Source organism: Mus caroli, unplaced genomic scaffold, assembly GCF_978045245.1.
Source record: "Mus caroli unplaced genomic scaffold, Mus_caroli_1 scaffold_2, whole genome shotgun sequence".
Classification (NCBI taxonomy): domain Eukaryota; kingdom Metazoa; phylum Chordata; class Mammalia; order Rodentia; family Muridae; genus Mus; species Mus caroli.
Genome location: NW_028227257.1, coordinates 79,070,260 through 79,092,325, shown reverse-complemented (window position 1 = coordinate 79,092,325; position 22,066 = coordinate 79,070,260). Strand labels below are relative to the sequence as shown.

Below are 22,066 nucleotides of genomic sequence, written 5' to 3'. Positions count from 1 at the left end.
ATAGGACACACACACACATACATACACAAAGGGCAAACTCAGTAATGGTCAAAGCCAGGAATGCAGGTAAGAGTAAAGAGGAGTACAGGACTGTGACAAAATAAAGAACATCCCCCCATCCCCCTTCTCAATGCTTTTTTTGAGACAGGGTTGCAATATGTGGTCTAGGCTGACTCTGGACTCATGATCCTCTTGGCCCTGCCTCCGGAATGCTGTGTGGTACACTGTATACCACTACACACACCCTTTCCAGAAAAGCTGGAAAGTTCATGTGTCAACTCTCTCAGTTCTTTTAAAAAAGAAAGAAATTATGCAAGCAAAATTAAAAGAAGAAGAAGAAGAAGAAGAAGAAGAAGAAGAAGAAGAAGAAGAAGAAGAAGAAGAAGAAGAAGAAGAAGAAGAAGGAGAGGAGAGGAGAGGAGAGGAGAGGAGAGGAGAGGAGAGGAGAGGAGAGGAGAGGAGAGGAGAGGAGAGGAGAGGAGAGGAGAGGAGAGGAGAGGAGAGGAGAGGAGAGGAGAGGAGAGGAGAGGAGAGGAGAGGAGAGGAGAGGAGAGGAGAGGAGAGGAGAGGAGAGGAGAGGAGAGGAGAGGAGAGGAGAGGAGAGGAGAGGAGAGGAGAGGAGAGGAGAGGAGAGGAGAGGAGAGGAGAGGAGAGGAGAGGAGAGGAGAGAAAAGAAAAGAAAAGAAAAGAAAAGAAAAGAAAAGAAAAGAAAAGAAAAGAAAAGAAAAGAAAAGAAAAGAAAAGAAAAGAAGAAAGAAATCTGAAGCAAAAGCCTGGGCCACTGAGCAGCAGTTTGAGACCAGTGTATTTTGAGCGTGTAGAGAAAAGTGTATCCAGTTCCTAACAGCTTAAAGGGATGGTGCAGAGAAATCCTGTGTCGGGTGCCGAGCTAGGCCTGAAAGAAAATGCACAGTACTGAGTAAAACAACTACAGCAAGACAGCAACTGAAGCAAAGGAACTCCAAGAGACGGGAGCATTACCACACCAGCTCACATCTGCACAACGCAGCGGTACCTAAAACCTCATTTCAGGTTATCCTGTGTGATCCTCCCAACAACCCAAAAAGGAGTAGGGAGGCTCTGAGCCTTTCAGCAACACCCCTGTGATCCCAGTACTGCCACATCATAGCTCAGTCCTAACATCTGCACCATCCAGAAGAGAACTACACAGTCTCCATTCCTTTTTAAAGAATACAGATGCCCCCCTCCTCTACAAGGAGTGTATTCCAGTACCCCAATGGATGCCTCAAACTCCAAAGAGGGATAAACCTTATGTATTCCATGTTTTTTCCCAGGCACACATACCTATTGTCTTAACTTCTCTTCCTATTGTTGTGATAAAGCAACTTGTGGAAGAAAGTGTTTATTCTAAGCAAATGTATAACCCATCATGATGGGGATGCCAAGGCACCAGGAGCCTGATGCACTGACCACAATGTCTCCACAGAGATACATGACAGTGCAGGAACAGAGAGTGCTTAGATATAGCTCAGGATCCCAGCAAGGGAATGGTGCCACCCATAGTGGGCAGATCACTCCACCTCAATGAATACAATCAAGGAAATCCCTCACAGGCATGGTGATTCTAGATTCTGTCACACTCAAGACACTAACTTATACCTATAACAGTTTAATTATAAAGTGAATAAAAAGATTGATAAAAACAGAACAATAACATACTGCATTAAAGATTTGCAGTTAGTGTACATTATTAGTAAAGTAAGAGTTACTTGTACACAAGCTTGTAACACTGTAACAATGGATCTGATATACCTTTGACACCTTCTAAATCACTAACTGGCAGCTAGGACATGCAAGGTACATGCTGGACAAAGGCATAATTCACCCAAGCAGAACGTGGTGGAACAGCAAGACTTCAACATATTTCTCAGAATAGGGGGGATGTAATTTTAAACATGAATTGCTTATTTTTGGAATTCCCCAGCTTACATTTTCATATTAGGGTTGCTTATAGTTAACTGAAACCATGAATGGCACCACAAATAAAAGGTGACAGAGCAGATAGATTCCTGGACTCTTTCCTGGGGCATCTGATACATTAGCGCTGAGGCTTGGTCCTGGTTTCTGTCAGATATCTCGGGTATACATGTAGCATTGATAAGATGGGACTAGGCCAACATTTTAAACCAAACAGACAGCCACCTGCTTCCCTAGGGAGCTGTCAGCATGTACTATGGATTGTTACCATTGTGGGGAACAGGGCAGAGGACAGCATAGGTATCTAGTGAATAGAGGCCACTCACATCCCATAGCACAAGAACTCTGCAGCTCAAAATGTCAGTAGAGCCAAAGAGGAGAAACTTTGTATCTTAGTCAGGGTTTCTATTCCTGCACAAACATCATGACCAAGAAGCAAGTTGGGGAGGAAAGGGTTTATTCAGCTTACACTTCCATACTGCTGTTCATCACCAAGGAAGTCAGGACTGGAACTCAAGCAGGTCAGGAAGCAGGAGCTGATGTAGAGGCCATGGAGGGATGTTCTTTACTGGCTTGCTTCCCCTGGCTTGTTCAGCCTCTCTCTTATAGAACCCAAGACTGCCAGCCCAGAGATGGTCCCACCCATAAGGGACCTTTCCCCCTTGGTCACTAATTGAGAAAATGCCTTACAGTTGTATCTCATGGAGGCATTTCCTCAACTGAAGCTCCTTTCTCTGTGATAACTCCAGCTGTGTCAAGTTGACACAAAACTAGCCAGTACACCTTGTTTCAAACCCCAGAGTCTAGGTACCAACACTATGTTCTGAGGTACTACATGATTGACAACATCCTGGAGAAGGGTATCAGACCAGGGTCCCACGAAGACCCACCAGATCCACAGATTGTAGTTTCAAAGGATTTTCTTGTGATCCCGCCATGTAACAACTTCCTGTGTATTAAAACATCCCATCAAGGAGAGGGGCTCACTAAGATGCCAGAAATAAGCAACTCCCAAGACTTAGTAAGTTACTGAAAGTCATTAGCACCCACTCCAACAAACTTAGATTGCCAAGAAAGACTGCTAAGAGTAAGAGACAGCCCACCCTGTCAAGCTGCCTGTCATGAAGAGAACATCAAGGTTTCCTGTGTTGGGGCAGGGCAGGCTTTGGGGGATGCAGCTGTCTTTGAGTCTTCCGTGCAGTAAGGAACCCTAATAAACTCACTGGTTCACCACCCTGGACTTTAGAGAGGTCATTACTCTGATTACCTGACTCTGTCATTGGTTCCCTCTGCAGGGTGAATAGGCATCTGTTCACATCTTCCCAGGAACAGTACCACATATCAGACCTGGGCATACGCGTTGAACCTCATCCTTGGCCATCTCCGGATGACCCTCTGTAACAGGTTGGTTTAGCAGGTTTGCAGACAGGAAAGGTGAAGTCTAGAACTATGGAGAAGATATGTCCCTGGCCAGAGTTCTCTCAAGGCATAACCTCCGTCAGTCTCCCAAGCTCAGTTCTCCAACCTGTGTGGGTCTCCCCAATACCAGTAACAACGAAGGTAACAGCTGCATTGAGACTGACCTTCAGCAGGTGTGTGTGTGTGTGTGTGTGTGTAAAAGGTCATGCCATGTGAGTTTTTCTGATAGGTGAAGGGTTTTTTTTAATCATCTCAAACACCAAGATTACCAAGTCCACCCACTAATTTTGCCTGCAGATATCACAAAGAAAATAGCCACAGGGCTCCATGTGGGTTGCAGGGAGACTGAAGCCTGATGCTTCAGAGCTAAAAGATTGCAGAAGTCTACTTGGTCTCCCGGAGACATCCGGGAAAGGAGGATGAGTCAGCTCCAAAGGATTTATGTAGCCCTCAACAGCAAATATGAAAGGGCTTACCCTGAGGAGTTACGCTGCTGAGGTCAGGAGCAGGTTGTGACAGGGTCTGAGGCAGCTTAGAGCCGGCTAATACAGACATATCTCAGAATGTTCCAGGCCCTGTTTAAACTGACACATACCCCAGTGCTCTGAACAAAGGCGCCCAACAAAGTCCTCTCCTTAATCCTTGAATTTGTAAGCAACCCAACTCCCTCCTCAAAACCAAGAACTCAGCCAGTGGCAAAGAGGACCAGCAAGGTTGGAAAAAGTTCTGTAAAGTAAGAAGAGGAGGGAGAAATAGGAGGTATTGCGGAACCTGAGCCTGATACGCGTGTGAGATTCTGCTACTGACACCTCAGAAGCGAGGAAGGAGCCTCAGAGCACAGACAAAGGCGTGAGTAAATACGCAGTTCCATGGAACGCATAATTATGCACAGAGCATATTGCACACATAATTATGCTGGGCAGCAGTTGGGCTAGTGTTTACCAAGTCGTCCATAGACCATGGCCAAGAGAGGAAGATGGATCAAGACAGTTCAGCACTCTCCAACACCCTTCTAGCTTATCTTGGGGAGCTGGGCTCTCCACAAGCTTCAGAATGTAGCTGAACTTGGCCATGAACTTGTGAGTTTTTAAATGAAGCCAGTTTGTAATGATGTCATGCATTATCCACTATGGAAATTTAAGACCTGGATGGAGTGATAGACATATATAGAGAATATGTCTATGCACTTAAATGTACTATATAAAAGTGTCTAAAATTCTAAAATATGTTACAGCAATACTGTATTTTTTTAAGCCTGCTTCAATTTAATAGTGTGTTTAAATTCTTAGTTAATGGTAATTAGAGACCCAGCAGCATTTCTTTAAACTCTGCTAGACAGACATTAATCCAATTTGGTAATCACTAACCTCTGGGCTTTTTCCCTCTTTTTCTCCGAAATGAAATCCAGGCATTGATCTACAAAGGCTATAAACTGGCAAAGCATAAGAAAAGAATATTTAAAGAGAGACTAAGTGACTGTTACCTCAAAGGGCCAAGTCCAATTAAAACGGAAACAGGTCTCCAGGGCTCCCTCACTTCTATAAACTGGCAGGGAATAACTAAAGGCACTCCCAGGAGGTGGGGGAATTACCTTCCCACTACCCTCCCACCTGAGACCCACATCAGCATGTCCACTGTATTAGTCAGGGTTCGCTAGAGTCACAGAACTTACGGAATATCTCTCTGTATTGAGGGAATTTATTGTGATTACTTAACAATCTGTAGTCCAACTAATCCAACAATGGTCAGCTGTGAATGGGAAGTCCAAGGATCTAGTAGTTGCTCAGTCCCACAAGGCTAGTTGCTTCAGCTGGTCTTCTGTAGAAGTAGATTCCCACAGATGTGCTGGCAAGTAAATGCAAGCAGGTGAAGAAGAGTGGGTCTGCCTTCCTCCAGTGTCCTTATGTGGGCCTCCAGCAAGTGTGGCCCAGATTAAAGGTGTGTAGAACCACTGCCTGGATCTGGGATTTGCATTGTCCCAAGCTGACTTGAATTCAGAGATCTCCTCCTTGCCTCAGGCTCCTGGGATTAAAGGCATGTACTACCTTTGCCTGAACCTAAGCTTTTCATAGCCACGATGCCTTAAGATCTCCATGCCAATACCCAGGTCAGAAATTTGTGTCTTCCAGCCTCAAGATCTGGATCACAGCTGTGCCCTCCAGATCTGGATTGTAGTTCATTCCAGATGTAGTCAAATTGACAACCAGGACTAGCCATCGCATTCGCCAAGTCTTATTTGGCTGTGTGACTGAGGGCCACACCTTCCCTATATAGTCATTCTCTATATCCACTCTACATCCCTTTCATTCCATGGAACTGTCGTTTCCCCCTTTGTAGGGCCCCCATGCTGCTGGAACACTGACTCCTGACTCGGGAACATCCATGGAAACCACTAGAACCATCTTGAGAAACTTGGGAGTCTGCCAAAATGTGAATTATCTCAAGTTGATCTCTGATGGTTTGTCTTTGTCTTGAGTCATCTATGTCCCAGGTCCCCTCTTGACTCCAGGGTGGAATCTTCCCTTATAAAAGTCATGCCCTCTGCTTACTAGGTAACCACTGTTTCCAGATTCTGCACCCACATCCTAGATAAGATACACAAAATATCTTGCCTTCAAATTTCAGCCACAGAGGTACTGATTTACTCTGCGGTGTTAGTAAGTGAGCATCATCTAAAAGCATTGCCTCTAACTTGTTTACAGTCTGCCCAGAGGCAGGTATCTCTACAGACCACGCCCTTCATGACAGGCATTGTAAGTGTGCAATTACAGAGACTCACATGCTAGTTCAATCCTATGCTGGTTTGGTTCTGCAAAAAAAACAAAACAAAAAAAAAAAGGGCTAAAGAGAGAACATCTGCAATTGAGAAAAGGCTGTGCATTTGTTTTACCTGGTAAAGGACTGTAATCAAAGCAAGGCCATAGGGGCACACATTCATATGACTACTAGGACAGAGAAATGTGTCCAGGGTGGAAGGATCACAACTCTTGTGCTGAGTTGCCCCTTCTCTAGATGAGTGGATGAAGCGTTGAACATACACTAAGTTAATGAGTAAGCTGAAGTGGGAACACTCAGGTAAGGCCCATCAGTGTGAGGTTCTCAGGTAGTCATTGCAATGGTATTCGTCAACAAGATAAAGAGCTTTTTTAGTAATTGTGCTGCTCTATGCCGTTTGGAAAACAAGGACTACAAAGATGACGATGATGATGATGACGACGATGCAACATGTGAACCATGGAGATGGCTCCATTGGTAAAGTGTTTGCCGCACAAGCTTAGGACCTGAGTTCGGATCCCAGGTCTCCTGTAAAAAGCCAAACTCGAAAACTTGCTGGAATCCCAGCAATGGTGCAGGTGTGCACAGGAGAGCCCAAGGACTTGCTGTCCAGCCAATTAGCAGAATCAGTGAGTGGCCCTGGCTCCAAAACTACAAATCTACTTCTACTGAGGAAGGCAATGACATTGACCTCTGGACTCAACACGCACAGAGACACACACACATGTAACCAACTATATGATTATCCAGTGAATATCTGAGAAATCCAGCAGAAAGGGAGGATATCTCCAACCTCCATACCTAGAGTGGCAATCGATTGCGACCTAGTCTGACCCCTATCCCCTGTGCATGTAACTTAAAACGGACTACTTACATTGTTTGAGCTTCAGTGTGCTCTCTTATTCAGTGGGCACACAGTAGTGCTTCACCAACATTTTGGTGAGGGTCAGGAAATATCACCAGTCTCGGTGCAAAATGTCATCATAAAGTGAGAAGAGATGTTTACAATTTCCCCTGTTTTCAGAAGCAGGTTTTTCTGCTTTGAAGAGACTGCTATAAAAGCACACCCACTGAAATAAATGCATACCCATGCCCCTCCAGATCCGGAAGAAATGAGCTTCAAGGCTTTGGAAACCAGCTAGACTCAGGTTAGACCTTACTGTAAGCAGGCTCATTTCTACTTCCAGCTTTCTTGTACACATTTATAGGTCCAGCTGTTAGAAGTGTGGTTAAAACACTAGAAAAAGTGGTGGAGGAACCACACTCTCCACAGTACCAGGGCCCTTTCTGGAGCTCAGTACTAGAATGTGGCCTCTTCTGCTCCAGTTCCACCTGGCAGACCAACTTATCCTCCTTAGCTGTATAAGGAATCTCATTGGGGACTAATTTTAAAATGAAGCTAAAGTCATTTCCCTCCTAACTCACTTGCAGCTTCGTGTTAGCAGTAACAGCACTTTCTACCACCAAAGCGTCTTAGCAGAATTAGCAATGACATTTTGAAGTACGTGGGGAAAGTATTAGTTCTAATGAATGGTCAAAAGAGCAGTCTCGAAGGCTGTTCGATGCCATGCTGGAAGCTGGCAGAGGCTTGGGGTTGGGGGAAGCTGATGGGATAGAAGGCGATTGTCCAGGACCACTGTAGTCCTTATCTGAATTTGCATGGGCAAGAATTCCAAAACTCCACCCAAGTTAGGGATGCCTGGAGACTTTTTTCCATGTGGGTCTCCGCAGCAGACTTGTAGCTGAGCCGCCGCGCGTAAGCATCTCGTCTTGTGGGGCGCGACGCAGCGCAGTAATTGAAACCTTGCACACCGCAGGATTGCAGTGGCGTCTATAAATACTCTCCACTTTACTGCTGACAAGCAAAACGCGGGCTTCTGGCACCGCGGAGGAAGAGGCGGCGGTGGCATGTGATCCCCGGCAGGGCGCGGGTAGGAATCGGGGAAACCCCTACTGCCAACGAGGGCAGCACCCCAAAATCTATTCCTGGAGGATCCTTTGTAAGCACACCTAGTCCTTGTCGCTATCCAGGCACGAACTCTGGGAACCGTAAGTCTGGTCGCGAGGTGCGGATCCCACAGCGCCCCCTGCGCGTAAAAACGCGCAGTGCGCACACGAGGCGCGCAGAGGAAATCCCGGCCCAACGCCCGGCGGGCGCGAAAGTCGAAGCGGAAAGGGGACACCGTGGGCGCCTGGCGCAGAGTCGCAGTGAACTGTCCCGAGCTTCTCACCACCAGGGGCTAGGTCTCCCTCGGGCTGTCCCCTGGCTACAGTAGCCTGCCCAGCGCTCCGGGCCAACTGGCCTCCCTCTACTACCTCGGCTCCCACGCCTCCCTTCAAGAAAGAAGGGGACGGCTGAGAGGATGGGTTTCTCAGGCGAGTAGCCTCCTAAGCACTCATGAACTCTGTAGATCTGCCCCTCTGGCCGTGGGAGGATGGTACAGATACATTCTTTTTCTGCCTTCTAGCTTACTAGGGTTCCACGCTTAGCAGGATTCCCCCAAAAAGGGTTCACAGCGCTTCCTCTCCCACCGTGACCCACTACACTCAGGGAGGCCTGCCCCTTCCCTTACCCACCTCTTGGTAGTCTACCTCCCCGCCTACAGCATCCGATGCGGAGGTTCCTTAACCACGCGGAGTCTCCCCTCAGTCTCGCTGTCCCCGTGCCCCCACTCCCACCCCCAGATCACGCCAGGCGAGTTATTTTCCGAGCCTGCAAAGTTGCAGAATGATGACTTCAGGCCCTCCAGGGACTTCCCCACTCACCCCCTTGGGGTCCCCGGCGTGAGTCACCCCGAGCCGAGCCGCGCACACCCACCGCTCGCCTCCGTCTCGGAGTCTGAGCGCTCAGGAAAAAGTTTCCGGTGTTCCAGGGAAAGTTTTCTCGCTGGAGAGAAACAAGCGATTCGGCTGGTTCTCGCCTCGCTCGCTCGCCCTCCCCAGGTCCTCTCCCAGCTCTGCCCTACGCCGGGTCGCGTCCTGCCCAGGTTTCTCTCTGCCGTAGCTCTCAGAGTCAGGCTGGTGACTGTTTCCCTCCTCTCTCAACTTACGGCCGCCTCCTCTCCTCCTCCTCCCCCTCCTCCTCCCACTTTTCCTGTCCGGTGCACATCGCTGTGGTTTCTCTCCAATGCCCCCGCCTCGCTTCACCCCCATCCCACGCCTCCTCCCCAACAACAAGGGTAGGCGGAAGACCCTGCGCTTAAATCCAATTCAACAATTTCAGGAAATCCAAGCTCGTGGTCCTAAAAAGCAGGGGAGGATGCTGCAAATCAGGGGAACTCTGCACTACCTTTCGCTAAGCCAAGAAGAGTTTGGTCTCCCACTGTTAAACCCAGGATAAGAAACGTCTCCAGGAGTCCAGAGGTGTTCGTGCGACCAGATACAAAAGGACCGGAGTTCTGCGGAACATTTCTGAGGCTGAGAGAGGTTTTGTTGCTGCTTTGGAGCGCGCACGCGCGAATGCGTTTTAAGGAAAGATTTTTCAAACCGATTCCACACTTGTTTGCGTTCCTTAGCGTTGTAAAACGAATTTAAGGATCTGGGATTCAATTTTCAGGAGAAGGTTTCACGAACATGACATATCAGAATTGAAACCACAGAAAACCAACCAGTTCGAAAAATTTAAAAATGTAAAATAACTTTGGAAATTCCTTGTTGTTGCTCGGAAGGTGCTAAGAATTTGAGCTGGTGGTGGAGCAATCACGATCCTAGCACAGCGGTGTTTAACTTGGTCGAGACTCCTTTGTGTGTGTGTGTGGGGGGGGGTGCCACATATTAGATATCTTGTATATCAGATATATACACAATGCATAACAGAATTACAGTTAAGGGGTAGCAACAAAATAATTTTATGGTTGAGGGCGGGGGGGGGGGTCACCACAACATGAGGATCTGTATTAAAGAGTCACGGCCTTTGGAAGGCTTAGAATCCCTGTAGCACTTTGGAGGTAGAGGAAAGAAGACCAAGAGTTTAGGTCATCGTGCTCTACACAATGAGTTCAATTTTTCATCCTAGGTTGTATGAACCCATCTCAAAAAACAAAACAAAACAAAACAAAACCTTTTTCTTTAACATTTCTTTTTCTTTCTTTCTTCCTTCTGTTCTTTCTTTCTTTCTTTCTTTCTTTCTTTCTTTCTTTCTTTCTTTCTTTCTTTCTTTCTTTCTTTCTAAAGATTTATTTATTTTGTATATGTGAGCTGTCCTCAGACACCAGAAGAGGGCATCGGATCCCATTACAGATGGTTGTGAGCCACCATGTGGTTACTGGGAATTGAACTCAGGACTTTTGGAAGAGCAGTTAGTGCTCTTAACCACTGAGCCATCTCCCATCTCTCCAGCCCACTTTTTTTTTTTTTTTTTTTTTTTTAATGCAGCTGTTTGTAGGACTCCCTGCTTGCCTAATTTTACCCTGTGGTTGAGAAGGAACTACTTTTAAAGCTCTGTCCGACCTCATATCAACATGCAAACTTTAAAACCACAGTGACATTTGATGAAAGAAAAGATATATTGCCCTTTTTTGGTTAAGACTAAGCATAATTTGAGCTTGGTCTTGTCAGTGTAACACTATGACACTTGTGTGCTAAGGTGGGGGTGGGAGGTGTAGGTGAACCTTTGAGCCCCTTACCTGTTCAGGAATAGTAGAATAACCAGGATTATAGAAAGCCCTTAAATCTTACCCTAAGAGTCCCTGCTGTAGCTGGGGAGGGCACACAGTCTAGCTCGTGGCACAGAAAGCAAGCCTTGGGGAGCCTGGGCAGTGATCAAGAAGTGAAAGCTGGCCTAGCCACCTAGGTGTCACAGGCCTTGAAGTCCAGCACTCAGGGAAGTGGATTGCTGCAAGTTCAATGTCAGCCTGCTCTCTACATTTCAAATTTCAGGACTGCCAAGGCTACATAGAGAGATCCTGCCTCCGAAGAAAGAGAAGAAGAAAGAGAAAGAAAGAGGAGGAGGAAGCCGAAAAGCCCGCAGACAAGGCTGGGTATGTACAGCACCTCCTTCCTAGCTTCCGGGTTTCAGCCAATTCCAGAAGAGTTGCCAGGCCTCAGTTTACTCTCTTGAAGTGAGAGTAAAAACAATACGCATCTGGGGTCATGGATAAGGAGGTAAGGAATTCACACTGAGGACTGCACAGAAGCTCACAGGAACTCACAAGACAGAATACTGTCACTGCTGTTATCCCTGCAGTAGGGAAAGTGTAGTGCCCAGGCATTTCCCTTGCTAGGGCTCCTCCCCTACAGTTCTTTGTTCAAGGAGACCTACTTTATTCTGTCTGCCTGTAAACACAGCACTTGCAGTAGCCAGAGAATCCCAAGTTCCAGGTCAGCCTAGGCTATGCAGGGAAATCCTGTCTCGAAATACAATAAATTTGCAGTTCATGCCTTCCTCCCAACACCCTTCACCATACCCCTATTTCCCTTTAGCACCCCCCATTATCATGTAATATTATTACATGTTATATAAATTAATTTTCCTCGATTTACTCTCTCCCCTCCCACCTACACACACATAGAGCCATCTAAAAGCCATTCATTCCCTTTGTGCAATGAGTGATATTGTCCAAGTTACTAGACCAGCACCAGGCACATAGTATGTCCATGGTAGAGACTTTAGGAATAAATTCCATGACTAAACTCATTCCACACTAACTGCCTATGATGAGTGGGGCACTGTACAATAAGGGAGAAATTACTCAACCTGTCCAAGGATGGGAGGAGTCATTCTTCCCATGGAAGAAATACTTCCCTGGGGAGTATTCTTGGTGAAGGAGAAAGGGGGTAGGGGACAGGGGGAAGTATCCAAACAGCTGGAGCAAACTTTAAAGAGGCTTTAACTTCAAGGTTTGCTGATTTAATTTTGTTTGTCTGCTTGCTTGCTTGCTTGTTGAGATAGGGCTCTAAAAGCCCAGGCTGGCATCCTATACCCTTAGCTCAGGATGATTTTGGACTCCAGATTCCCCTCCCTCTATCTCCTGAGTTCTGGAATTACAGGTGATCGCCACCACAGCCAATTTAGTATTGTGAACAAAACCTTCTTCAAACTGGAAGCCATATTTTGATGTAAATCGGGACTTCTCAAATGCCAGTCTCCCAGGCTTGTCACTTTGCAAATTAAAAAACAAACAGCCAGGCAGTGGTGGCACATGCCTTTACTCTCAGCACTTGGGAGGCAGAGGCAGGCAGACTTGGGAGTTCGAGGCCAGCCTGGTCTACAGAGTGAGTTCCAGGACAGCCAGGGCAACATAGAGAAACCCTGTCTTGAAAAACCAAACCAACCAAACAGACAAAACTGTCCAGTGAGCACTGTCTCTTCTTACCAAGAAACAGAGTCCTGTTTGGGAACATTCAACACAGATCATGCCATTTAAACATTCCCTCACTGGGGAGAAAATGCTTGCTAGCTCTTTATTAAGCATGTCACTCTAGAGCCTGCCATGTCCAGTCTTTGAAATGAAACTTGGCCCAAACCAGGCTTCAGCAAAATGGGTAACTCTTAGGCAGCCCTTTATGACTAAGAGTGGGAACCCGACTTGCCAAGTCAAGCCATAGATTTGTCCTTTGGCACACTCTGTCCCAAGATGCATTGACTAAATCATGTTCCATTTTCAGGACTAGAAGTAGAGAAAGAAATAGAAAGAGAGGAAGCAGGAGGCAGAAGGGAGGATGAGGAAGAAAAGGTAAAAGCATGTGTCTGCAGGGGGACGAGTTAGATGCAAATCATTTGAACTTCATGCTGTTCCATGTTCTTGAATCAGAAAACTTCATGTTAAAAACAGAGATTCTCAGCCTGCCATGAAGGACCTTGGAGCAGTGGTGTGAGCCTTCCTGTGGGCCTGCAGGACCACATGACCAGCTCTGCAGTGCTTTTCTCCCTGTTTGCCACAGTCCCAGCCACTCCCTGCTTCTCTGGTTCCTGGTCTGCTTTATCAATTCTCCACCCCACCTCACTCCCACCCCACCCTCACCCCCACCCATCACTGTAGCTTGAAAGGGATGCCTGCCTGTGCTAGGAGGGAACAGAGCTCTGAGCACACAGTTATTATGCAACAGAGTATCATGGGCATCAAATATTTTCCCTCAGCAAGACGTCCCACTGATTTCAGACAAAAATTTACTTTGAGTGACATCATTTGAGCACTACTAAGGTAAAGGCTGCTACTGTCTTGTTAGGGTTTTACTGCTGTGAACAGACTCCATGACCAAGGCAAGTCTTACAAAGGACAACATTGAATTGGGGCTGGCTTACAGGTTCAGAGGTTGAGTCCATTATCATCAAGGTGGGAGCATGGCAGCATTTAGGCAGATATGGTGCTGGCAGAGCTGAGAGTTCTATATCTCCATTTGAAGGCTGCTAGTGGAAGACTGGCTTCCAGGCAGGGTGAGGATCTTATAGCCCATAGGCACAGTGACTCACCTACCCCAATGGGGCAACACCTCATAATAGTGTCACTCCCTGGACCAAGCATATACAAACCATCATATATACACTTCTTCCAACGAGGCCACACCTCTTAAAAGTGCCATTCCTATGGGACCCATTTTCATTCAAACCCCCCTCACTGAACACTTCAGCTCAGCCTTTCAGCTGGGGTGGCAGGCAGTGAGCTTTAGGAATGAATCTCCCAGTCTCTTATATCACAGTACTAACAATTTCAGGCACAGACTGCCCAAATCCAGCTTTTTACATGCTCTCTGATCCCTCAGACAAGTGCTTTATGGACTAAACTCCCCAGCCTCCCTCCATTCCCTTTTTATGTAGAGGAAGGAGACTCTAAAAATCCCAGATCCTTTGGCACAGAGGTTATGAGAACCCAGGTAGGTCTCTGAGCCGTGTGCACGCTGGAACACCATTTTCAGGCCTCAAAGCTCCAGTCATAAAAGAAGTTAATGTGGTTATTCATGATAAGTCCCAGCCTGGCTAGAGAACTCGTGTAAGCACGCAGACATCCTCAGCTCTCTCCAGCCATAAAAGCAGGGCCATTTAAGTAATGCGCATCTGACTTGATTGCAAGGTATAAAATCAGCGACCTTTGGTACAGAGGGAAGGTTTAGCACACAGACTCTTCTCCATCCTGCTGGCAGCCAGCAGAAAATGCAGTACCTTGAAGTGGGTTTGGGGGAAGAGCAGGGAAGGTTTACATGACACAAACAAAGAACAAAAATTCCCTTCTACCCTTTTCTTAATAGCAACGGAGAACTTCTTTATTGGCTTTTAACTTCCTTTTTTTCTTTCTTTTTTCTTTTGGTATTGAAGAGAGTCCCTGTTCCCATCTAAAGCACCTGGAAATTAATTAAATCTGAGACTACTTTGAAAAGTAGATATTACAGATAGGAAGCAAGTTGGAGATCCAACATGATTAGTCCCATGGTTAAAGATTTCAATTATTCCTTTGCAGTCCCAACACTATTGGTTGGCCAACACATTGTCTGGTCATTGATTTGTATTAAGTACTAGAGGTGCAGGCAGGAACAAACAGGCATGGCTCCTACCCTCCAGGAGCAGGAGACAAACATACAAGAAGGGCACCACTTTGTTATTAGTTCATTTTTTCCCTTGCTGTAATAGAAACCTGACCAAAACAACGAGAGGGAGGAAGGGTTTATTTTGGCTTACAGTTTCAGGGGTATCAGTCCTTCATGAGGGGTGGGGGTTGAGGCATGGTGGCTGGAGTAGCAGAGGCTTCTCACACATTGGACTGAATCCTCAGTCTCCCCTATAGGAAGCCACTTTCACCAGACATGTCTCCCTCCTCAGAGGCTCTACAATTTCCCAAGATAGGACCACAAGTTGGGAGATAAAATGTGCAAGCACAATAGACCGTGGGGGATACTACCCATTCAGACTGTGACGAGTCTCAATACTGGTGAGCTTCGTGAAAAGGAGAACAGGGCACTAGTGACAAGGCAAGAAAGAAGTGCTTCATTTACTGCAGATGATCTCTCAGAGAAGATAACTGGAGTCAGACTAAATGACGAGGTGCACTCCTGGGAACATAGATGCCTCGAGTCAGGTAAGAGTTTGGCAAGTCAAGGAACATGGAAGAACACCCACATGTTTGAAACATAACAAACATGTGAAGAAGAGGGAGAGTGACTTCTGGACCAAGATCAAGGTCACATCACCTAGGACCTGGTGGTCACCAGTCACTACTGGAAGTCATGTAACTGTTTTTATGACAAATAGCACTGTAGTTTGGACCTTGAGTGTCCTGCAAAGGACCGGTTGTTAAAATCTTGGTTCTCAGTGTGGTGCTATCAAGAAAATGGGTGAGGAAGAGGATAATGTGCCCTTGAAGGGAACTCCAGTCCTTTCTTTCTCTGTTCACACAACCAGGCCAACCAACCAAACCAGGAGCCAAAGCAACCCAGCATCATAAACTGATCATCTTAGGTGTATGCTATTGTGACACAAAGCTGACTGACACAGGTGGAACTCCACAACAAGGCAACATCTGCCCATGTGTTAATCTAACAACACTTTTCCTGAAGAAACACAACACACATGTTCACTCATTCTGCATTAGAAAGAATCTCACTGGGGCTGGAGACACAACTTGTGGTAGTTTGAAAAAAAAAATGACTTCCATGGGTTCCTAGGAGGTGGCACTACTAGAAGGTGTGGCCTTGCTGGAATAAGTGTAATTCAGTCTTTTTAAGCTGCATGTGGACCAAGATGTAGAACTCTCAGCTCCTTCTCCAGCACCATGTCTGCCTAGAAGCCACCATGCTTCCTGTTATAATGAGAGTGGACCTCTGAAACTGTAAGCCAGCCCCAATTAAATGTTTTCCTTTATAAGAGTTGCTACTGTCATGGTGTCTTTCTCAGCAATAGAAACCCCAAATAAGCCATGGCTTGACTGTGAAGAACACTGCTGCTCTTATAGATGACCTGGGTTCAGTTCCCAGCACCCTTTTGGCACACACTGTAATTCCAGTTCCAGGGAATCTGATGACCTCTTTTGACATTCCTGGACACCAGTCACTAACGTGTATGTGTGTGTGTGTGTGTGTGTGTGTGTGTGTGTGTGTGTGTGTGTGTGTGTGTAGGCAACTATTCACATACATAAAATCAAAATTATCAATCTTATTTATTAAAGACAAGGTTGATATAGCCCTGGCTATCCTGGAACTTGATATACAGACCAGGCTGACCTGAAGCTCATTGCAAACCCCCTTCCTGAGCCTTCTGAGTGCTGGAATTAAAGGCATGTGCTACCATGCCAAGCAATTTTTTTTTTAAAGGAAATTCTCATCCAGCTAGAGATAAGATTGAGCAAGTAAGGGGGAGATAAAGATCTCACCAGATGGCAAGATGAACTAGAAAAAGAACAGCGGTGATCAGCAGGGTCACTTAGACTTTAAATTTTAGACTTAAAGAATTAAAACTAAAATTCTGTTTGTGGAGCTGGTGAGGTGGCTCAGTGGTTTAAGGCCCTTCTTTGCTTCTGAGCCTGATGACCTGAGTTGGATCCCTGGGACCCACATAGTGTAAGCAAGGAACAATACCTGAGAATTATTCTCTGACCTTCACACTCGAGCACACACACACACACACACATAGAGAGATAGAGTCAGAAAGACAGAGACAGACAGACAGACACATAGAGAGAGATAGAATCAGAAAGACAGAGACAGACAGGCAGACAGAGGCAGAAAGAGAACAAATAAATACAATTTAAAAAATTTAAGTATGAGGTGTGGTGGTACATGCTCTTAACCCCAGGACATGCAAGGCAGCATTAGCAGGATTTTAAGTTTCAGGCCAGCCTATACTATACAGTCTTGTCACAAACAAACAAACAAACCACATCAGAAACAGAAACTTGAGTCCACACATGGTTTAAAATGATTGACCTCTCCTGGTTGATCCACCAGCCCCCAGCAAAACCTGTTCAACCATGTGATGCATTCTTTGTTCCCTGGCAACCCTTGCTACTCTTGACCACTCTACTCCTTATGGCCTTTCTCCCTTTTTCCCTTACTGCAAAAGCAATAAGGCCACATCAGGGTTTCTTGGTCCCCTGAATGATATCACCAACTTATTGTCTCTCTCCCTTTTCCTGGCCCCATCATTTTCTCAAGAGCCTTCTGCCCCATTCTCTGGGTCCAATCCTTCATCACCAGCAAAATTCTAGAAACTCCAGCTTCTTATTGGCCTGTATGCCCAAACTTAGGAGCATTTAATATTTTGATCTCAGGACACTTGTAGTCATTTTTAAAAAGTGATTCAGGATCCTAAAGAGCTTTATTTGTCTAGCGTCTGTCCATACTTCCGATATGCAAAATTACAAGTTAAAATGAAAAATTTAATATAATCGAATCACTATGTATTTTATGAAAGATAAGATTGTTCAGAATGATAACATACTGGGAAGGAAGAAACCGTTGCATCTCTGTGAGACTCTTTTCTATCCAGTTGAATAGAGGACAATAGGAGTCTGCTATCTTTGCATTCAGTCTAGTCTTAGCTGTCCTGGACTCACTCTATAGGCCAACTGGACCTTGAGCTCAGATATACACCTGCCTCTGCCTCCTGAGTGCTGGAATTAAAGGCGTGCTTCACCTCTACCGAGCCTCCCATTCCGCCTTTTGCACTGACACATATACATTGCCTCCAGAATAGCAGCACACTTATAAAAACGTTGCAGTAAAGAAGGTAAATAGTACCATAGGATTTCTATGAAAGTGGTGTTATCTCATGGAGCTCTGGCAGGATCCTGGGGATGACCTTGGATCTTGGAACACCTGGAGAATGACAGTCCTGATTGGAATGTAGGCTGTTCCCTGTTTCCCCACAAATCCTCCGAACAGTATAGGTTGCTCTCCAGTGTTCTTTGAACTGCTGAGCTGGGGGTGAGAATGTTTGTTTTCCTTGTTATTCACGTTCCTGCCAGACTACAATCTCTCCCTCAGGATGGGTGCAACATCATCAGGTCTTTCTGTTCATGGCCTCTTCTCTCTGTGGTCTCTGTTGACTCCAGGGTCATCCCCATCTTTCCTCCAGTCTTTCACTTCTAGCTTATGGTCACTCTCCTAGCAATGGCTCATGCCACACTTCTTGATAATTTTCATATCCATAGAAAGGATCTCTGTGAAGCCATGGCAGATCAGATCCTTGTTTCCCAATGACCTTGCCCTCTCCTCTACAGCCATGGTTACTCTCACGGTCAGCCTTGACCTTGTTGCTTCCTGTGGACTCCCTCTCCCCCTCTAACCATCACATCCCATCTTCTCAGCAAGAATTATAACATTCTAACTCCACTGGGGCCTCGGTTGTAACTAATAGCTTTCCTTTCTGTTTTAGTGATGCCCCAGTGAAACTTACTGAACATATGTGAAGTGTTCGCAATGGCGCTTGGCGCTTGACACATAACATTGTATTTTTTAAAAGCAAAGGTAAATCTTAGATGTGGCATGCAAAGTGAGAAGAGAATTTAGAGACAGTGTCTCCAACTCATTATGTAGCCAAGGATGGCCCTGACTCCTCATCTTCATGCCTTTACCTCCTAAGTGCTGGCATTACAGATATTTTCAGTTTTAGGTGAGCCAGGGATCACCAAACCTAGGGCTTTGTACCTGCTAGTCAAGCAATCTGCCATCTGAGCTACATCCCTGGCCCCAAATAAGAAAAGTTTTTTAATTTATTGTTTGTGCTTATTTCCCTTGGTAAATAATCACAGTTCTTTCATGACCCAGTCCAACATCTGTTTATTTTAGCTTTTCTTCGCAATTGCTGCCAAATGTTGAGCTTCTGAATAATAATGAAGCTTAAGGAGACTTCAGTAAGTCAGCCAGGAAAAAAAAATATACATATTATACATAATATATATACATACAAAAATGTATATACATATATATGTAGGCTGGGTGTGGTGGTGTATTCCTTCCATCACAGTACTTGGGAGGCAAAGGCAGGTAGATCTCGTTAACTATGAGACCACACTGGTCTACATAATGAGTTCCAGGCTAGCTAGGGATACATTATAATAAGTCTTTGTCTCATAAAACAGTCATCATCAAAGTAAGTCAAGGCATTCATATCTTCCCCACTTCCAAAACTCACATAACTATAACATGAATAATGACATACAATAATGATCAGTTATAGACAAAAGCAGATGGACCAAACCAGAGGTCGTTCATGTTTGCCCATCCCTGTCCTGGAGGGAAGAGGGGCATAAAGGAGGAAGAAAGCAGAGAGAGAAGAGAGAAAGGAGTTCTGTGGCTCCTGAGGTAGAATTTTGGCCAGACGATTTCCTCTAAGTGAGTCAGAAGCCTGAGAAAAACTCCCCTAAGGAGACTGGGGAGATGGCTCGGTGGATAAGGCACTTGCCGTGGATCCCCTGAACTCACATAAGAACCAAGCGTGTGCAGGGGCTCCTCTGTAGTCCCAGTGCTCTGGAGGCAAAAACAAATGACCCCCACAGCAGCATGGCTGTCTACACGAGCAGGAATCAGGGAGCCCCAGGTTCATCAAGAGGCCTGGCCTCAAAATAGAGGTTAAAGAGGATATCCAGCGTGAACTTTGGGCCTTTACACACACATGCTGTCATGTACACACACCACACACACACACACACACACACTCCCTGAAGGCAACCTGGTCCACTTTCTTTAGTATTAAAGCTTCTTAGGCCTCTTTCTTCAAGATCAAAGTCCCATACACTGCCCTATTGCCACCATTTACTATGCCAGGTTCATCTGGTACAAAGTGCAATTATGGGATTAAGTTCTCCAGAGACTGGCATAGAAACCAGATCACTAATGAACATAGAACCTGTAAAGTCTTTCAGGACTTTGCCCAGAATTCCATTGATAAGTTATGTCTATTTATTTATTTATTTATTTATTTATTTATTTATTTATTTATTTATTTTTCCAGAGACAGGGTTTCTCTGTGCAGCCCTGGCTATGCTGGGATTCACTCTGAAAACCACGTGCCCCTGCCTCCTGAGAGCTAAGATTAAAGGCATGTGTTACCACATCTGGCTGATAAGTTATCTCTTCAGGTAAAATATGTTATTTATAGGAAATACATGGATTTTTCTTTGGTCTTTTGCTTCCTTAAGAAAACAATTCCTTGTGTGTGTAATATATACTCCCTGCCCCTCCTTTTCTCCCTTCCCTCTTCCCTCTCCCCTCTTCTCTCTCCTTTACCCCACATACACACAACTATGAAACTATATGTAACAAGTGTAGTTGGTACTAATCAGATACGCGCAATATGTCAACCCTGTTGAGGGACTTTGCTAGCATAGCTTTGACCCCTGGACAAGCTGAAAACGGCTGTTATTACTCCCATTGCACAGAAAATCACCTCGAACTTTAAAAAAAAATGGTTGAGACCTTTCACAAGCTCTCACAGACTATTAGAAACAGAAATAGCCATGAATTACATTATTTTATTTACTGTTGCTCAGTCTTTCCCAACTCCTGTCATCTTTACTTTGCAATTTCAGAAGAGGCAGTCATAGAACTGCCTGGGAAAAAGAAGTGTTCTCAGCCGATGCATCCATTCCGACTGTTGTGGGCAATGAGGGAAATTGTGAGGAACAGAAAATGAAAGCCATCAGAGCAAACATACTGTTGTCCCCAAGAACCAACTGGGTCTGCCTGAGCTATCGTGTCCAGCCCAGTCAAAGTGAGCCATGCCAGACAGGGTGCACAGCCGCTGCACAAAGAGTTCTCTGTTTATTCTCCACATGATCCAGTCATCCTTCAGTCCCAGCAGGAACCTAGACCAGCTCCTCACTCAACATTTCCTCCTAGGGACTGCACTTGGGCCACCTCGAAACAGTATTTCACACCCTGTCACCAAGGAAGTCTAGAAAGCCCTCTTAGACATCTGTTTCTGAGAAAGGGCAATACTGCAAGATTCTGCCACTATTACTGGAATAAGATACTCAAATGATTCTCAGAAATCCTGACTACAGCTGCTGATGTAACTCAGTCGGTGCGGTGCTTGTCTAGGATGTATGAAGACTGGTTCAATCCCCAGCACTGACCGAACCCAGTGTGATGGTGCACCTCTGCAATCCCAAAACCAGGAAGGTGGAGGTAGGAGAGGGTCATCCTTGTATACATGGCCAGTTGCAGCGCAGCCTTGATTATAAGAAAGCTGGGAGGGAGAGAGGGAGGAAGGGAGGGAGGGGGAAGGGGAAGAGAAGGGGGAGGAGAGAGACCCTGCATACAGTATATTAATTAGTAATTAATTACTAATTAATATTAGTATATTAAGACCTCAGAGGTAGTCTTCAGAAAAGGAACATTCAACAGTTTAATTTCTGCACATGGAACACTCTTAACAGCTTCACCCTGCAGAGCATAGCCGGGGATGTGTTGCCCAAGACAAGAGAATCCTGTCAGTCAAATGTGCTTTGCGAAGGGCTGAGGATGGTTTCAAGATCGAGGAGAGATCTTAATTGAGTCTACTTGGTAGCCCCTGCTTTCTGAAGTTTAATTTCTTGGATGACTAGTCTGCTGATAGTATCAGAAATTTACAGAGGGGGAAAAAAACAGTCCTGCTTCACTTTCCAGTGCAGAAGCAGAAGGAGTAACCTTGAACAATCTGGCCCCTTGTCCTGCTCAGGCGCCTCCTCCTGAGAACCCACCAGCTTCCTTCTGATAAAGCCCAAGTCCTACTGTGATGTGAGCTAAGGACATCTGAATGTACATGAGATGGTAGCCTCAGCCCAGCATCCCACCCCACCCCACCCCACTCCACCCTACTCTGTGCCTCCACAGTCAGTAACTGTGGAGTCCTCAAGGCCTGTCTGTGTTACACACACAACGTGAAACTGCCAAATGGAGGAGAGCCAGAGGTAAGTGCTCAGGGAGATCAGATTTATAAAGTAAGGAGGAGAGGAAGAAGGAAGTTAACTATGGTTTGCACACCTCAGCTTGCCCAACATCGCACCTCTAGCAAGAAGCACCAGGC

General features: G+C 45.8%; 1 protein-coding gene across 4 annotated transcripts in view; it reads right to left on the bottom strand.

Annotated features, from left to right (window-relative positions):
- Prr5l (proline rich 5 like) overlaps positions 1 to 22,066 on the bottom strand; it is a 178,025-nt gene that overhangs the window by 75,300 nt on the left and 80,659 nt on the right. Inside the window, exon 1 of one of the 4 annotated variants that reach the window (XM_021156583.3) lies at positions 8,899 to 9,129. The exons of 2 other annotated variants lie outside the window; for them this stretch is intronic. The gene's annotated coding sequence lies outside the window, so the exon portion shown is untranslated. Of the gene's footprint in view, positions 1 to 8,898; positions 9,130 to 22,066 lie in introns of those variants that run through there. One more of the 4 variants, XM_029474408.2, reaches the window with a different exon arrangement.